The sequence below is a fragment of the Salvelinus namaycush genome, chromosome 11 (assembly GCF_016432855.1).
Source record: "Salvelinus namaycush isolate Seneca chromosome 11, SaNama_1.0, whole genome shotgun sequence".
NCBI classification, from domain to species: domain Eukaryota; kingdom Metazoa; phylum Chordata; class Actinopteri; order Salmoniformes; family Salmonidae; genus Salvelinus; species Salvelinus namaycush.
This window is the reverse complement of record NC_052317.1, coordinates 43215786-43232951: the sequence shown is the minus strand read 5'-3', so window position 1 is coordinate 43232951 and position 17166 is coordinate 43215786. Positions and strand designations below refer to the sequence as shown.

At 48.8% G+C, this 17166-nt stretch overlaps 1 pseudogene; it reads right to left on the bottom strand.

Annotated features, from left to right (window-relative positions):
* LOC120055430 overlaps nucleotides 1-17166 on the bottom strand; it is a 70875-nt pseudogene that overhangs the window by 13491 nt on the left and 40218 nt on the right.

The window sequence follows — 17166 nt, the reverse complement described above, 5'->3', positions numbered from 1 at the left end:
TCATCTCAGGAAGATATTCTAGACTCTTCCAAATGTCTTCCATGTCTTCACTAGCATCAATCCCAGAACAGTAGGGTTCTCAGTAAGAGCTCAGGGTTTATCGGATACAGTTTAAGAGGTATGGGTCAGCATTATCGGTTAAAGATAAAGGTCAAGGGTTAGAGGTCAAGGGTTAGAGGTCAAGAGTAAAACTTGATTTAGACTCACATCAGCTCCTGCAGGTCCGGGAGGCCCGACTGGTCCCTTTCAATGAAGTCAGATAAGCATAAACAAAGCTTTATTTACAAGGGGAGTGAGAAATACAGTCTAACTACTTTCAGGATAGTGAAAGGCAGAGTTAACAGGAATGCTAACTTAGCTACGTAGCTATTATCACCCGAGACGATAGCTAGCTAGCCAAGTGTGTGTTAATACTAAGTGCCGACTGTGTAAACCAAGCCACTCGAGATAAATAATGTACTACTAGGTTGATCTTTTACACGGGAATGTAAAGGATTGTGCTCTACGGTGGGGTAACACACGTGAAGAAACCGTACCACTGAAGTTTAGCCAAGAGCAGACCGAAATGGCCGTTCAGCTAACTCCAAACGGTGGGGACCGACGGCGAGCCAGAGACCACTAGTCGACGTAGCTACAACTAGTGGAAACCCGGCTATTAGTGGGACGCTAAAGCAGTGAAGCTAGCGAGCCAACAGCACTAATTGCGTGCAAGCTAGGCTACAGGAACTGTAACGTTAACTAGCTGACGACAAAACAGCGCTCGGTAAAGTGAAGCAGAAGTTAGCAGAGTTCCTGTCGATAGAAAAGAAGCCACTTAATGCCCTGTGACAGGAGTGGTAACAGTTAAACGCTACGTTTTCTGAGGAGAGCTGCTAAATACTAGACTCGTTAAGAGGAAACCAGAGCATTGTGGGTACTATACAGATACGTTGGGCTCACGGCCACAAAGATTTGATTGTCCGGTTAGGTGTGATTGAATAAGTTTTCAGCCGTGTCCATAGTGAAGTGTGGAACTGAGCCGACTGAAAGAACCTGGCTGAGCAGAGACCTTGTGCAAAAGAAACAGAAACAGAAAAAGAAGCGAGGAAAGAACAGAGCAAGAGAAAACGGAAAAGAAAGACATACGGTAGAAAGAATGAAGACAGTGTTTAGCATTGAGGGACTACACCCACTGCCCAGTACCTGGACGGAGCCCCCAGCCCATCAGCTGTTAGATGGGACCCCAGCAGCTCCCTATTGGTCACTGGAGTGGGCTGAGACTCACTTCCTTTGGGTTCTGGCGACTGGTGCGACAGCAAGGGAAGAGAGGACAGGACAAAGGGGGAGAGATGGAGGGAGGGAGGGCAGGACAAAGGGGGAGAGATGGAGGGAGGGAGGGCAGGACAAAGGGGAGGGAGAGCAGGACAAAGGGGGAGAGATGGAGGGAGGGAGGGCAGGACAAAGGGGAGAGATGGAGGGAGGGAGGGCAGGACAAAGGGGAGGGAGGGCAGGACAAAGGGGGAGAGATGGAGGGAGGGAGGGCAGGACAAAGGGGAGGGAGGGCAGGACAAAGGGGGAGAGATGGAGGAGGGAGGGCAGGACAAAGGGGAGGGAGGGCAGGACAAAGGGGGGGAGATGGGGGAGGGAGGGCAGGACAAAGGGGGAGGATGGATGAAGGGAGGGCAGGACAAAGGGGGAGAGATGGAGGGAGGGAGGGCAGGACAAAGGGGGAGGATGGGGAGGGAGGGCAGGACAAAGGGGGAGAGATGGAGGCAGGACGGCAGGACAAAGAGGGAGGGAGGGCAGGACAAAGGGGGAGAGATGGAAGAGATGGTAAAGGAAGGAGGAGTGTAAAAGAAGGAAAGAAACAAAACAATTAAGTTCAAGGAGGTTGTGTCTTTTCCCTCTTGTGCAGAAACAGTTAGACAGCTACTTAGACACTGCTCAACCAGAGGACACAGACAGACAGACCTGAGGGGCAGTGCGGTGACGTGGGAGGAAAAAGAGTGCACGTGAGGACTACGTGACAGAAGACTACACGTGACATGCAGAAGCACAAGCGGCGGAACAAGCTGATGTTCTGAGACTGATACCAGTCTGTTGCTGGTCTCTTTAATATAGCCTGGGTACCAGTCTGTTGCTGGTCTCTTTAATATAGCCTGGGTACCAGTCTGTTGCTGGTCTCTTTAATATAGCCTGGGTACCAGTCTGTTGCTGGTCTCTTTAATATAGCCTGGGTACCAGTCTGTTGCTGGTCTCTTTAATATAGCCTGGGTACCAGTCTGTTGCTGGTCTCTTTAATATAGCCTGGGTACCAGTCTGTTGCTGGTCTCTTTAATATAGCCTGGGTACCAGTCTGTTGCTGGTCTCTTTAATATAGCCTGGGTACCAGCCTGTTGCTGGTCTCTTTAATATAGCCTGGGTACCAGTCTGTTGCTGGTCTCTTTAATATAGCCTGGTACCAGTCTGTTGCTGGTCTCTCTTAATATAGCCTGGGTACCAGTCTGTTGCTGGTCTCTTTAATATAGCCTGGGTACCAGTCTGTTGCTGGTCTCTTTAATATAGCCTGGGTACCAGTCTGTTGCTGGTCTCTAATATAGCCTGGGTACCAGTCTAGTTGCTGGTCTCTTTAATATAGCCTGGGTACCAGTCTGTTGCTGGTCTCTTTAATATAGCCTGGGTACCAGCCTGTTGCTGGTCTCTTTAATATAGCCTGGGTACAGTCTGTTGCTGGTCTCTTTAATATAGCCTGGGTACCAGTCTGTTGCTGGTCTCTTTAATATAGCCTGGGTACCAGTCTGTTGCTGGTCTCTTTAATATAGCCTGGGTACCAGTCTGTTGCTGGTCTCTTTAATATAGCCTGGGTACCAGCCTGTTGCTGGTCTCTTTAATATAGCCTGGGTACCAGTCTGTTGCTGGTCTCTTTAATATAGCCTGGGTACCAGTCTGTTGCTGGTCTCTTTAATATAGCCTGGGTACCAGTCTGTTGCCTGTGTCTCTTTAATATAGCCTGGGTACTCAGTCTGTTGCTGGTCTCTATATAGCCTGGGTTTACCAGCCTGTTTGCTGGTCTCTCTAATATAGCCTGGGTAACCAGCACTGTTGCTGGTCTCTTTAATATAGCCTGGGTACCAACGCTGTTGTTTACTGGTCTCTTAATACTAGCCTGGGTACCAGCCTGTTGCTGGGTCTCTTTAATATAGCCTCGGGGTACACAGTCGTAGTTGCTGGTCTCTTTAATATAGCCTAGGTTACCAGCATGTTTGCCTGTCTCTTTAATATGCCTGGGTACACGCTGTTGCTGGTCTCTTTAATTATAGCCTGTGTGTAACCAGCCTGTTGCTGGTCTCTTTAATATAGCCTGGGTACCAGCCTGTTGCTGGTCTCTTTAATATAGCCTGGGTACCAGTCCTGTTGCTGGTCTCTCTAATATAGCCTGGGTACCAGCTCTGTTGCTGGTCTCTCTAATATAGCCTGGGTACCAGTCTGTTTGCTGGTCTCTTTAATATAGCCTGGGTACCAGCCTGTTGCTGGTCTCTTTAATATAGCCTGGGTACCAGCCTGTTGCTGGTCTCTTTAATATAGCCTGGGTACCAGTCTGTTGCTGGTCTCTTTAATATAGCCTGGGTACCAGTCTGTTGCTGGTCTCTTTAATATAGCCTGGGTACCAGTCTGTTGCTGGTCTCTTTAATATAGCCTGGGTACCAGTCTGTTGCTGGTCTCTTTATATAGCCTGGGTACCAGCCTGTTGCCTGGTCTCTTTAATATAGCCTGGGTACCAGTCTGTTGCTGGTCTCTTTAATATAGCCTGGGTACCAGTTCTGTTGCTTTGTGGTACCAGTCTGTTTGGCTTGACAATGATGATTGAGTTGGCAGAAGTACCAGCGGATGTGGACCAGGCTACAGTTAAGTTATTAACACTAAATGTCAAATGAAGAGAATGACGTGTGAAAACGTGTGAAAAAAAATGGGAGCTTTTTCCTCAAATTCTTCTGTAAGTTAGTCTATCAAGAGAAACTGAAGTAGCTGTTCTTCATCAAGGACTGGGTCTTCAGTGTGTGTGTGTGTGTGGGTGTGTGTGTGTGTGTGTGTGTGTGTGTGTGTGTGGGTGTGTGTGTGTGTGTGTGTGTGTGTGTGTGTGGGTCCTACCTGGTTTTTGGTCTGCTGCGTTGCCTTGTCTCTGCTGCTGGACTGTAGAAGGGTCTCACTGGGGACTGAACCAATGGGAGTAGGCTGAGGAGAGAGGTGAAAGATCATCATTAACTAAACAGCCAATAGGACTGTACTGAGGAGACGGGTTAAAGGTCATGGTTAAAACTAAACAGCCAATAGGACTGTACTGAGGAGAGGGGTTAAAGGTCATGGTTAAAACTAAACAGCCAATAGGACTGTACTGAGGAGAGGGGTTAAAGGTCATGGTTAAAAACTAAACAGCCAATAGGACTGTACTGAGGAGAGGGGTTAAAGGTCATGGTTAAAACTAAACAGCCAATAGGACTGTACTGAGGAGAGGGGTTAAAGGTCATGGTTAAAACTAAACAGCCAATCGGACTGTACTGAGGAGAGGGGTTAAAGGTCATGGTTAAAACTAAACAGTAATTGTTGTTACCTTTCTGATAAACTCATCCATCTAACTTAGTAAGTATCCAAAATATAGCGTGAATCCCATGTATATCAATGAGGCCCGTTGTCCTGCAGAGAGACAGATAATTAATAGTAGATATGGACTGACCAGTGGCTTGCCGACCCAGTCGTACTCATAGTCAAAGGTGTAGCCGTTGCTGTCGAAGAGGTCGGTGAAGAGTTTCCGTAAGTAGTCGTAGTCCGGCTTCTGCAGGAAGTCCAGAGAACCCACATAACGCAGGTAGGTGGCCATCTCTTCAACAAGGAGAAAAACACACATTAAATACAGGAAGGAAAAAACACAAACAATGAAATATCTTTCCAATATTTCAGGTGTTACGTAGTTATTTACTCCTAACCAGCAGGCTAACCTAAAGTACTGAAAGGAACTAGTAGTGGGACAGAAAGAAGCAGAAAGAGAAGAGATCCAGACCTGGGAAGCTCTCACACAGCACCTCGATGGGTGTGGTTCTCTTGGTGTCACCTATCTTCTGATAGCGCTCCTTCAGAGTGTCTGCCTGGGGGGGAGAGAAGGAGGGGGAGGGGAGAAAGAGGAGGGAGGGGAGAAATAGGAGCGAGAATAAGGGAGGGAGGGGAGAAAGAGGAGGGAGCGAGGGAGGGGAGGAGGAGGGAAGGGGAGAAGGAGGGAGCGAGGGAGGGGAGAAGGAGGGAGGGGAGAAAGAGGGGAGCGAGAATAAGGGAGGGGAAAAAGAGGGGGGAGGGGAGAAGGAGGGAGCGAGGGAGGGAGAAAGAGGGAGCGAGGGAGGGGAGAAAGAGGGAGCGAGGGAGGGGAGAAAGAGGGAGCGAGGGAGGGGAGAAAGAGGGAGGGAGAGGAGCGAGAAGAGGGAGGGAGAGGAGCGAGAAAAAGGGAGGGAGAGGGAGCGAGAAAAAGGGAGGGAGCGGAGGGAGAAAAAGGGAGGGAGCGGAGCGAGAAAAAGGGAGGGAGCGGAGCGAGAAAAAGGGAGGGAGCGGAGCGAGAAAAAGGGAGGGAGCGGAGCGAGAAAAAAGGGAGGGAGCGGAGCGAGAAAAAAGGGAGGGAGCGGAGCGAGAAAAAAGGGAGGGAGAGGAGCGAGAAAAAAGGGAGGGAGAGGAGCGAGAAAAAAGGGAGGAGAGGAGCGAGAAAAAAGGGAGGGAGAGGAGCGAGAAAAAAGGGAGGGAGAGGAGCGAGAAAAGGGAGGGAGAGGAGCGAGAGTGGCAGAGGAGGGAGGGGAGCGAGAGTGGCAGAGGGAGGGAGGGGAGCGAGAGTGGCAGAGGAGGGAGGGGAGCGAGAGTGGCAGAGGAGGGAGGGAGAGAGAGTGGAGAGGAGGGAGGGAGAGAGAGTGGAAGAGGAGGGAGGGAGAGAGAGTGGAAGAGGAGGGAGAGAGAGTGGAAGAGGAGGGGAGGGGAGAGAGAGTGGAGAGGAGGGGGGGTGGAAGAGGAGGGAGAGGGGGGGGGGAGAGTGGAAGGGGAGGGAGGGAGAGAGAGTGGAGAGGAGGGGGGGGGGGGTGTAAGTAATGAAGGTTCATTTGGATGATTAACGGAAACGCCCCGGCACGCGGAAACGACGCCCCGCACGCGGAAACGACGCCCCGGCACGAGGAAACGACGCCCCGGCACGCGGAAACGACGCCCCGGCACGCGGAAACGACGCCCCGGCACGCGGACACAGCAAGAAACGACGCCCCGGCACGAGGAAACGACGCCCCGGCAGCGAGGAAACGACGCCCCGGCACGCGGGAAACGACGCCCCCGGCACGCGGAAACGACGCCCCGGTCACGCGGAAACGACGCCCCGGCACGCGGAAACGACGCCCCGGCACGCGGAAACAACGCCCCGGCACGAGGAAACAACGCCCCGGCACGAGGAAACAACGCCCCGGCACGCGGAAACAACGCCCCGGCACGCGGAAACAACGCCCCGGCACGAGGAAACAACGCCCCGGCACGCGGAAACAACGCCCCGGCACGCGGAAACAACGCCCCGGCACGCGGAAACAACGCCCCGGCACGCGGAAACAACGCCCCGGCACGCGGAAAACAACGCCCCGGCACGCGGAAACAACGCCCCGGCACGAGGAAACAACGCCCCGGCACGAGGAAAACAACGCCCCGGCACGCGGAAACAACGCCCCGGCACGCGGGAAACAACGCCCCGGCACGCGGAAAACAACGCCCCGGCACGCGGAAACAACGCCCCGGCACGCGGAAACAACGCCCCGGCACAAGGAAACAACGCCCCGGCACGCGGAGGAAACAACGCCCCGGCACGCGGAAACAACGCCCCGGCACGCGGAAACAACGCCCCGGCACGAGGAAACAACGCCCCGGCACGAGGGAAACAACGCCCCGGCACGAGGAAACAACGCCCCGGCCCGAGGGAAACAACGCCCCGGCACGAGGAAACAACGCCCCGGCACGAGGAAACAACGCCCCGGCACGAGGAAAACAACGCCCCGGCACGAGGAAACAACGCCCCGGCACGAGGAAACAACGCCCCGGCACAAGGAAACAACGCCCCCGGCACAGGAAACAACGCCCCGGCACAAGGAAACAACGCCCCGGCACAAGGAAACAACGCCCGGCACAAGGAACAACGCCCCGGCACAAGGAAACAACGCCCCGGCACAAGGAAACGACGCCCGGCACGAGGGAAACAACGCCCCGGCACGAGGAAACAACCGCCCCGGCACAAGGGACAACAACGCCCCGGCCACGAGGAAACGACGCCCCGGCACGCGGGGAAGGACGACGCCCGGCACGCGGAAACGACGCCCCGGCAGCGGAAACGACGCCCCGGCACGAGGAAACGACGCCCCGGCACGAGGAAACGACGCCCCGGCACGAGGAAACGACGCCCGGCACGCGGAAACGACGCCCCGGCACGCGGAAACGACGCCCGGCACGCGGGAAACGACGCCCCGGCACGCGGAAACAACGCCCCGGCACGCGGAAACAACGCCCCGGCACGAGGAAACAACGCCCCGGCACGAGGAAACACGCCCCGGCACGCGGAAAACAACGCCCCGGCACGCGGAAACAACGCCCCGGCACAAGGAAACAACGCCCCGGCACAAGGAAACAACGCCCCGGCACAAGGAAACAACGCCCCGGCACGCGGAAACAACGCCCCGGCACGCGGAAACAACGCCCGGCACGCGGAAACAACGCCCCGGCACGCGGAAACAACGCCCCGGCACGAGGAAACAACGCCCCGGCACGAGGAAACAACGCCCCGGCACGCGGAAACAACGCCCCGGCACGCGGAAACAACGCCCCGGCACGCGGGAAACAACGCCCGGCACGCGGAAAACAACGCCCCGGCACAAGGAAACAACTCCCCGGCACAAGAAACAACGCCCCGGCACGCGGAAACAACGCCCCGGCACGCGGAAACAACGCCCGGCACGCGGAAACAACGCCCCGGCACGAGGAAACAACGCCCCGGCACGAGGAAACAACGCCCCGGCACGAGGAAACAACGCCCCGGCACGAGGAAACAACGCCCAGGCACGAGGAAACAACGCCCCGGCACGAGGAAACAACGCCCCGGCACGAGGAAACAACGCCCCGGCACGAGGAAACAACGCCCACGGCACGAGGAAACAACGCCCCGGCACGAGAAACAACGCCCGGCACGAGGAAACAACGCCCCGGCACGAGGAAACAACGCCCGGCACAAGGAAACAACGCCCCGGCACAAGGAAACAAGCCCCGGCACAAGGAAACAACGCCCCGGCACAAGGAAACAACGCCCGGCACAAGGAAACAACGCCCCGGCACAAGGAAACGACGCCCCGGCACGAGGAACAACGCCCGGCACGAGGAAACGACGCCCCGGCACAAGGAAACGACGCCCCGGCACAAGGAAACGACGCCCCGGCACAAGGAAACGACGCAACGTGCAGCAGGTGGGAGAGTTCAGACATTGATGTGGTGAGATGGAGTTCTGTGCCTGAAGGCTGTGTGTCTGTCTGGACTGATAAAGTAGTGTGGACGCGGTCTAGTCAACAGAGAGGACAGGACTGATAAAGTAGTGAGGACGCGGTCTAGTCAACAGACAGGACAGGACTGATAAAGTAGTGAGGACACGGTCTAGTCAACAGACAGGACAGGACTGATAAAGTAGTGAGGACGCGGTCTAGTCGACAGACAGGACTGATAAAGTAGTGAGGACGCGGTCTAGTCGACAGACAGGACTGATAAAGTAGTGAGGACGCGGTCTAGTCAACAGAGAGGACAGGACTGATAAAGTAGTGAGGACGCGGTCTAGTCAACAGACAGGACAGGACTGATAAAGTAGTGAGGACACGGTCTAGTCCAACAGACAGGACAGGACTGATAAAGTAGTGAGGACGCGGTCTAGTCGACAGACAGGACTGATAAAGTAGTGAGGACGCGGTCTAGTCGACAGACAGGACTGATAAAGTAGTGAGGACGCGGTCTAGTCGACAGACAGGACTGATAAAGTAGTGAGGACTCGGTCTAGTCAACAGACAGGACTGATAAAGTAGTGAGGACGCGGTCTAGTCGACAGACAGGACTGATAAAGTAGTGAGGACGCGGTCTAGTCAACAGACAGGACAGGACTGATAAAGTAGTGAGGACGCGGTCTAGTCGACAGACAGGACTGATAAAGTAGTGAGGACGCGGTCTAGTCAACAGACAGGACTGATAAAGTAGTGAGGACGCGGTCTAGTCAACAGACAGGACTGATAAAGTAGTGAGGACGCGGTCTAGTCGACAGACAGGACTGATAAAGTAGTGAGGACGCGGTCTAGTCGACAGACAGGACTGATAAAGTAGAGAGGACGCGGTCTAGTCAACAGACAGGACTGAAAGTAGTGAGGACGCGGTCTAGTCAACAGACAGGACTGATAAAGTAGTGAGGACACGGTCTAGTCAACAGACAGGACTGATAAAGTAGTGAGGACGCGGTCTAGTCAACAGACAGGACTGAAAGTAGTGAGGACGCGGTCTAGTCAACAGACAGGACTGATAAAGTAGTGAGGACGCGGTCTAGTCGACAGACAGGACTGATAAAGTAGTGAGGACGCGGTCTAGTCGACAGACAGGACTGATAAAGTAGTGAGGACGCGGTCTAGTCGACAGACAGGACTGATAAAGTTGTGAGGACGCGGTCTAGTCGACAGACAGGACTGATAAAGTAGTGAGGACGCGGTCTAGTCGACAGACAGGACTGATAAAGTAGTGAGGACGCGGTCTAGTCGACAGACAGGACTGATAAAGTAGTGAGGACGCGGTCTAGTCGACAGACAGGACTGATAAAGTAGTGAGGACGCGGTCTAGTCGACAGACAGGACTGATAAAGTAGTGAGGACGCGGTCTAGTCGACAGACAGGACTGATAAAGTAGTGAGGACGCGGTCTAGTCGACAGACAGGACTGATAAAGTAGTGAGGACGCGGTCTAGTCAACAGACAGGACTGATAAAGTAGTGAGGACACGGTCTAGTCAACAGACAGTCTGACAGTAGCTGTGCTGTCCTAACATGATAGTTACTGGACCTTTGAGCAACATACATAACATGATCAAAGTATGTGGACACCTACTCGTCCAACACCTCATTCCAAAATCATGCCCCACTCCCCTTTGCTGCTATAACAGCCTCCACTCTTCTAGGAAGGCTTTCCACTAGATGTTGGAACATTGCTGCTATAACAGCCTCCACTCTTCTGGGAAGGCTTTCCACTAGATGTTGGAACATTGCTGCTATAACAGCCTCCACTCTTCTGGGAAGGCTTTCCACTAGATGTTGGAACATTGCTGCTATAACAGCCTCCATTCTTCTGGGAAGGCTTTCCACTAGATGTTGGAACATTGCTGCTATAACAGCCTCCACTCTTCTGGGAAGGCTTTCCACTAGATGTTGGAACATTGCTGCTATAACAGCCTCCACTCTTCTGGGAAGGCTTTCCACTAGATGTTGGAACATTGCTGCTATAACAGCCTCCACTCTTCTGGGAAGGCTTTCCACTAGATGTTGGAACATTGCTGCTATAACAGCCTCCATTCTTCTGGGAAGGCTTTCCACTAGATGTTGGAACATTGCTGCTGGGACTTGCTTCCATTCAGCCACAAGAGCATTAGTGGGGTCGAGGACTGATTGTCATGCTGAAACAGGAAAGGGCCTTCCCCAAACTGTTGCCACAAAGTTGGAAGCACAGAATCGTATACAATGACATTCTATGCTGTAGCGTTCAGATTTCCCTTCACTGGAACTAAGAGGCCCGAACCATAAAAAACAGACCCAAATAGTTATTCATCCTCCACCAAACTTTACAGTTGGCATTGGGGCAGGTAGCGTTCTCCTGGCATCCGCCAAACCAAGATCCGTCCGTTGTACTGCCAGATGGTGAAGCGATATTCGTCACTCCAGAGAACGTGGTTCCACTGCTCCAGCGTCCAATGGCTGCGAGCTTTACACCGCTCCAGCCGACGCTTGGCGTTGGGCATAATGATCTGGGGCTTGTGTGCGTGCGGCTGCTCGGACATTTCATTAACACTTCTTGTGCCGATGTTGCTTCCAGAGGCAGTTTGGAACTTGGGAGTGAGTGTTGCGACCGAGGGACAGACTATTTTTTACAAACTACAGCACTCCGCGGTCCAGATCTGTGAGCTTGTGTGGCCGTTGTTGCATCTAGATGTTTCCACTTGTTGGAAAGGAGGCATCCTGTGACGGTGCCACGTTGAAAGTCACTGAGCTCTTCGGTATGGGCCATTCTACCGCCAATGTTTGTCTATGGAGATTGCATGGCTGTGTGCTTGATTTTATACACCTGTCAGTAACTGGTGAGGCAGAAATAAACCAAATCCACTAATTTGTAGGGTGTCCACATACTTTTGTACAGTGCATTTGTAAAGTATTCAGACCCCTTGACTTTTTCCACTTTGTTACGTATTCTAAAATGTATTAAATTGTTTCCCCTCAATCTACACACAATACCCTATAACAAAGCAAAACAGGTTTGTTGATTTCTTGCAAATGTATTCAAAATAAAAACGGAAATATCAAGTTTACAAAAGTATTCAGACCCTTTACTCAGTACTTTGTTGAAGCACCTTTGGCAGCGATTACAGCCTTGAGTCTTCTTGGGTATGACGCTACAAGCTGGCACACCTGTACTCGGGGAGTTTCTCCCATTCTTCTCTGCAGATCCTCTCAAGCTCTGTCAGGTTGGATGGGGAGCGTCGCTGCACAGCTATTTTCAGGTCTCTCCAGAGATGTTAGATCGGGTTCAAGTCCGGGCTCTGGCTGGGCCACTCAAGGACATTCAGAGACTTGTCCCGAAGCCACTCCTGCGTTGTCTTGTCTGTGTGCTTAGGGTCGTTGTCCTGTTGGAAGGTGAACCTTCGGCCCAGTCTGAGGTCCTGAGCGCTCTGGAGCAGGTTTTCATCAAGGATCTCTTTGTACTTTACTCGTTCATCTTTCCTCGATCCTGACTAGTATCCCAGTCCCTGCTGCTGAAAGACATCCCCACAGCATGATGCTGCCACCACCATGCTTCACCGTAGGGATGGTGCCAGGTTTCCTCCAGTGATGGTTGTCATTCAGGCCAAAGAGCTCAATCTGGTTTCATCAGACTAGAGAATCTTGTTTCTTATGGTCTAAGAGTCCTTTAGGTGCCCTTTGGCAAACTCCAAGCGGGCTGTCATGTGCCTTTTACTGAGGAGTGGCTTCCATCTGGCCACTACCATAAAGGACTGATTGGTGGAGTGCTGTAGAGATGGTTGTCCTTCAGGAATGTTCTCCCATCTCCACAGAAGAACTCTGGAGCTCTGTCAGAGTGACCATCGGGTTCTTGGTCACCTCCCTTCTCCCCTGATTGCTCAGTTTGGCCGGGCGGCCAGCTCTAGGAATAGAGTCTTGGTGGTTCCAAACTTCTTGGGGATCTTCAATGCTGCAGACATTTTTGGTACCCCTCCCCAGATCTGTGCCTCGACACAATCCTGTCTCGGAGCTCTACGGACAATTCCTTTGACCTCATGTCTTGGTTTTTGCTCTGACATGCACTGTCATCTTTGGGACCTTATATAGACAGGTGTGTGCCTTTCCAAATCATGTCCAATCAATTGAATTTACCACAGATGGACTCCAATCAAGTTGTAGAAACATCTCAAGGATGATCAATGGAAACAGGAAGCACCTGAGCTCAACTTCGAGTCTCATAGCAAAGGGTCTGAATACTTATGTAAATAAGGTATCCGTTTATTTTTAATACACTAGCAAAACTTGTTAAACCTGTTTATTCTTTGTCATTATGGGGGAATTGTGTGTAGATTGATGAGGGAAAAAAATGTATTTAATGCATTTTAGAATAACACTCCAACTAAAAGTCAAAGGGTCTGAATACTTTCCAATGCACTGGATATATAGTGTATAGACATAGGGGACTTTGTTAGTGTGGTCTTGTTCCTGTATCCTCATGGGAACTGAAATTCCCAAAAGACAATAAAACAAAGCAAAATCTCCTTGGTGGGGACATTTCACATCTCCATGAGGAAAATGCTACCTTAACCTTAGCGGTTTGGTGTTAAGGTTAGTAAAACAAGTGTGTTTGTTCCTACCTTCAGGCCTTGCCAGGCAGACTGCCTCGCAGGAAGTACATGAACATGTGACCTAGAGCTTCCAGGTCATCTCTCCTGCTTTGTTCTACAGAGAAGAAACACACACAGCTTCAGGAACACATTGAGTTCTAACTGATCCTGATAATACTAATAATAATAATAACTAATAATAATACTGTTGAACCAGATAAATCGAACAATCATTATTAACCCTGATTCAAAGATGGGAAAATGTAATATGTATAACCGTATAACCGTATAAGAACCGTATAAGAACCGTATAAGAACCGTATGAGAACCGTATGAGAACCGTATGAGAACCGTATAAGAACCGTATAAGAACTATAAGAACCGTATAAGAACCGTATGAGAACTATAAGAACCGTATAAGAACCGTATGAGAACCGTATAAGAACTATAAGAACCGTATGAGAACCGTATAAGAACTATAAGAACCGTATAAGAACCGTATAAGAACCGTATAAGAACCATAAGAACCGTATAAGAACCGTATGAGAACTATAAGAACCATATAAGAACCATATAAGAACCGTATAAGAACCGTATAAGAACCGTATAAGAACCATATGAGAACCATATGAGAACTATAAGAACCATATAAGAACCGTATGAGAACTATAAGAACCGTATGAGAACTATAAGAACCATATAAGAACCGTATAAGAACCATATAAGAACCGTATAAGAACTATAAGAACCGTATAAGAACCGTATGAGAACCATATGAGAACTATATGAGAACCGTATGAGAACCATAAGAACCATATAAGAACCGTATAAGAACCGTATAAGAACCATATGAGAACCATATGAGAACCATATGAGAACTATAAGAACCATATAAGAACCGTATGAGAACTATAAGAACCGTATGAGAACTATAAGAACCATATAAGAACCGTATAAGAACCGTATAAGAACCGTATGAGAACCGTATGAGAACCGTATGAGAACCGTATGAGAACTATAAGAACCATATAAGAACCGTATAAGAACTATAAGAACCGTATGAGAACCGTATGAGAACCGTATGAGAAACCGTATAAGAACCGTATAAGAACCGTATGAGAACCATATGAGAACCATATGAGAACCATATAAGAACCGTATAAGAACTATAAGAACCGTATAAGAACCGTATAAGAACCATATGAGAACTATAAGAACCGTATGAGAACCGTATAAGAACCGTATGAGAACCGTATGAGAACCGTATGAGAACCGTATGAGAACCGTATGAGAACTATAAGAACCGTATGAGAACCGTATGAGAACTATAAGAACCATATAAGAACCGTATGAGAACTATAAGAACTATGAGAACCGTATGAGAACTATAAGAACCATATAAGAACCGTATGAGAACTATAAGAACTATAAGAACCGTATAAGAACCGTATAAGAACTATAAGAACCGTATGAGAACCGTATGAGAACCGTATGAGAACCGTATAAGAACCGTATGAGAACCGTATGAGAACCGTATGAGAACCGTATGAGAACCGTATAAGAACCGTATAAGAACCGTATAAGAACCGTATGAGAACCGTATGAGAACCGTATGAGAACTATAAGAACCGTATAAGAACCGTATGAGAACCGTATGAGAACCGTATGAGAACCGTATAAGAACTATAAGAACCATATAAGAACCGTATGAGAACTATAAGAACCATATAAGAACTATAAGAACCGTATGAGAACCGTATGAGAAACCGTATGAGAACCGTATAAGAACCGTATAAGAACCGTATGAGAACCATATGAGAACCATAAGAACATATAAGAACCGTATAAGAACCGTATAAGAACCGTATAAGAACCGTATAAGAACCATATGAGAACTATAAGAACCATATAAGAACCGTATGAGAACTATAAGAACCGTATGAGAACTATAAGAAACCGTATAAGAACCGTATAAGAACCGTATAAGAACCGTATGAGAACCGTATGAGAACCGTATAAGAACCGTATAAGAACCGTATAAGAACCATATGAGAACTATAAGAACCATATAAGAACCGTATGAGAACTATAAGAACCGTATGAGAACTATAAGAACCATATAAGAACCGTATAAGAACCGTATAAGAACCGTATGAGAACCGTATGAGAACCGTATAAGAACCGTATGAGAACCGTATAAGAACCGTATGAGAACCGTATGAGAACCGTATGAGAACCGTATGAGAACCGTATGAGAACCGTATGAGAACCGTATGAGAACTATAAGAACCGTATAAGAACCGTATGAGAACTATAAGAACCGTATGAGAACTATAAGAACCATAAGAACTGTATAAGAACCGTATGAGAACTATAAGAACCGTATAAGAACCGTATAAGAACCGTATAAGAACCGTATGAGAACCATATGAGAACCATATGAGAACCGTATGAGAACTATAAGAACCGTATAAGAACTATAAGAACCGTATGAGAACTATAAGAACCATATAAGAACCGTATGAGAACTATAAGAACCGTATGAGAACTATAAGAACCATATAAGAACCGTATAAGAACCGTATGAGAACTATAAGAACCGTATGAGAACTATAAGAACCATATAAGAACCGTATAAGAACTATAAGAACCGTATGAGAACTATAAGAACCATATAAGAACCGTATGAGAACTATAAGAACCGTATGAGAACTATAAGAACCGTATGAGAACTATAAGAACCGTATGAGAACTATAAGAACCGTATGAGAACTATAAGAACCGTATGAGAACTATAAGAACCATATAAGAACCGTATGAGAACCGTATGAGAACTATAAGAACCGTATGAGAACTATAAGAACCATATAAGAACCGTATGAGAACTATAAGAACCGTATAAGAACCGTATGAGAACTATAAGAACCGTATGAGAACTATAAGAACCATATAAGAACCGTATAAGAACTATAAGAACCGTATGAGAACTATAAGAACCGTATGAGAACTATAAGAACCGTATGAGAACTATAAGAACCGTATGAGAACTATAAGAACCGTATGAGAACTATAAGAACCATATAAGAACCGTATAAGAACTATAAGAACCGTATGAGAACTATAAGAACCGTATGAGAACTATAAGAACCGTATGAGAACTATAAGAACCGTATGAGAACTATAAGAACCATATAAGAACCGTATGAGAACCGTATGAGAACCGTATGAGAACCGTATGAGAACCGTATGAGAACCGTATGAGAACTATAAGAACCATATAAGAACCGTATGAGAACCATATGAGAACCATATAAGAACCTGCTGGTCATTGTGCTTGAATCCGTTTGAAATTCACTGCTCGACTGAGGGACCTTACAGATGTGTGGAGTACAGAGACGAGGTAGTCATTCAAAAATCATGTTAAACACTATTATTGCACACAAAGTGAGTCCATGCAACTCATTATGTGACTTGTTAAGCACGTTTGTACTCCTGAACTTATTGAGGCTTGCCCTAACAAAGTGTAGAATACTTATTGACTAAAGAAATATCAGCTTTTCATCTTTTATTCATTTGTAAAAAATAATTCTCAAAAACAATTCCACTTTGATATTGTGCGTAGGCAAATGACAAAAAAAAATCTAAATTTAATCAATTTTCAATTCAGGCTATAACACAACAAAATGTGGAAAAAGTCAAGGTGAGTATTGATACTCCTGTAGGGTGTAGTGCCCATCAGGCGGTTTACCTTTACCCAGGTGAGTATTGATACTCATGTAGGGTGTAGTGCCATCAGGCGTTTACCTTTACCCAGGTGAGTATTGATACTCCTGTAGGGTGTAGTGCCCATCAGGCTGTTTACCTTTACCCAGGTGAGTATTGATACTCCTGTAGGTGTAGTGCCCATCAGGCTGTTTACCTTTACCCAGGTGAGTATTGATACTCCTGTAGGGTGTAGTGCCCATCAGGCTGTTTACCTTTACCCAGGTGAGTATTGATACTCATGTAGGGAGTGGTGCCCATCAGGCTG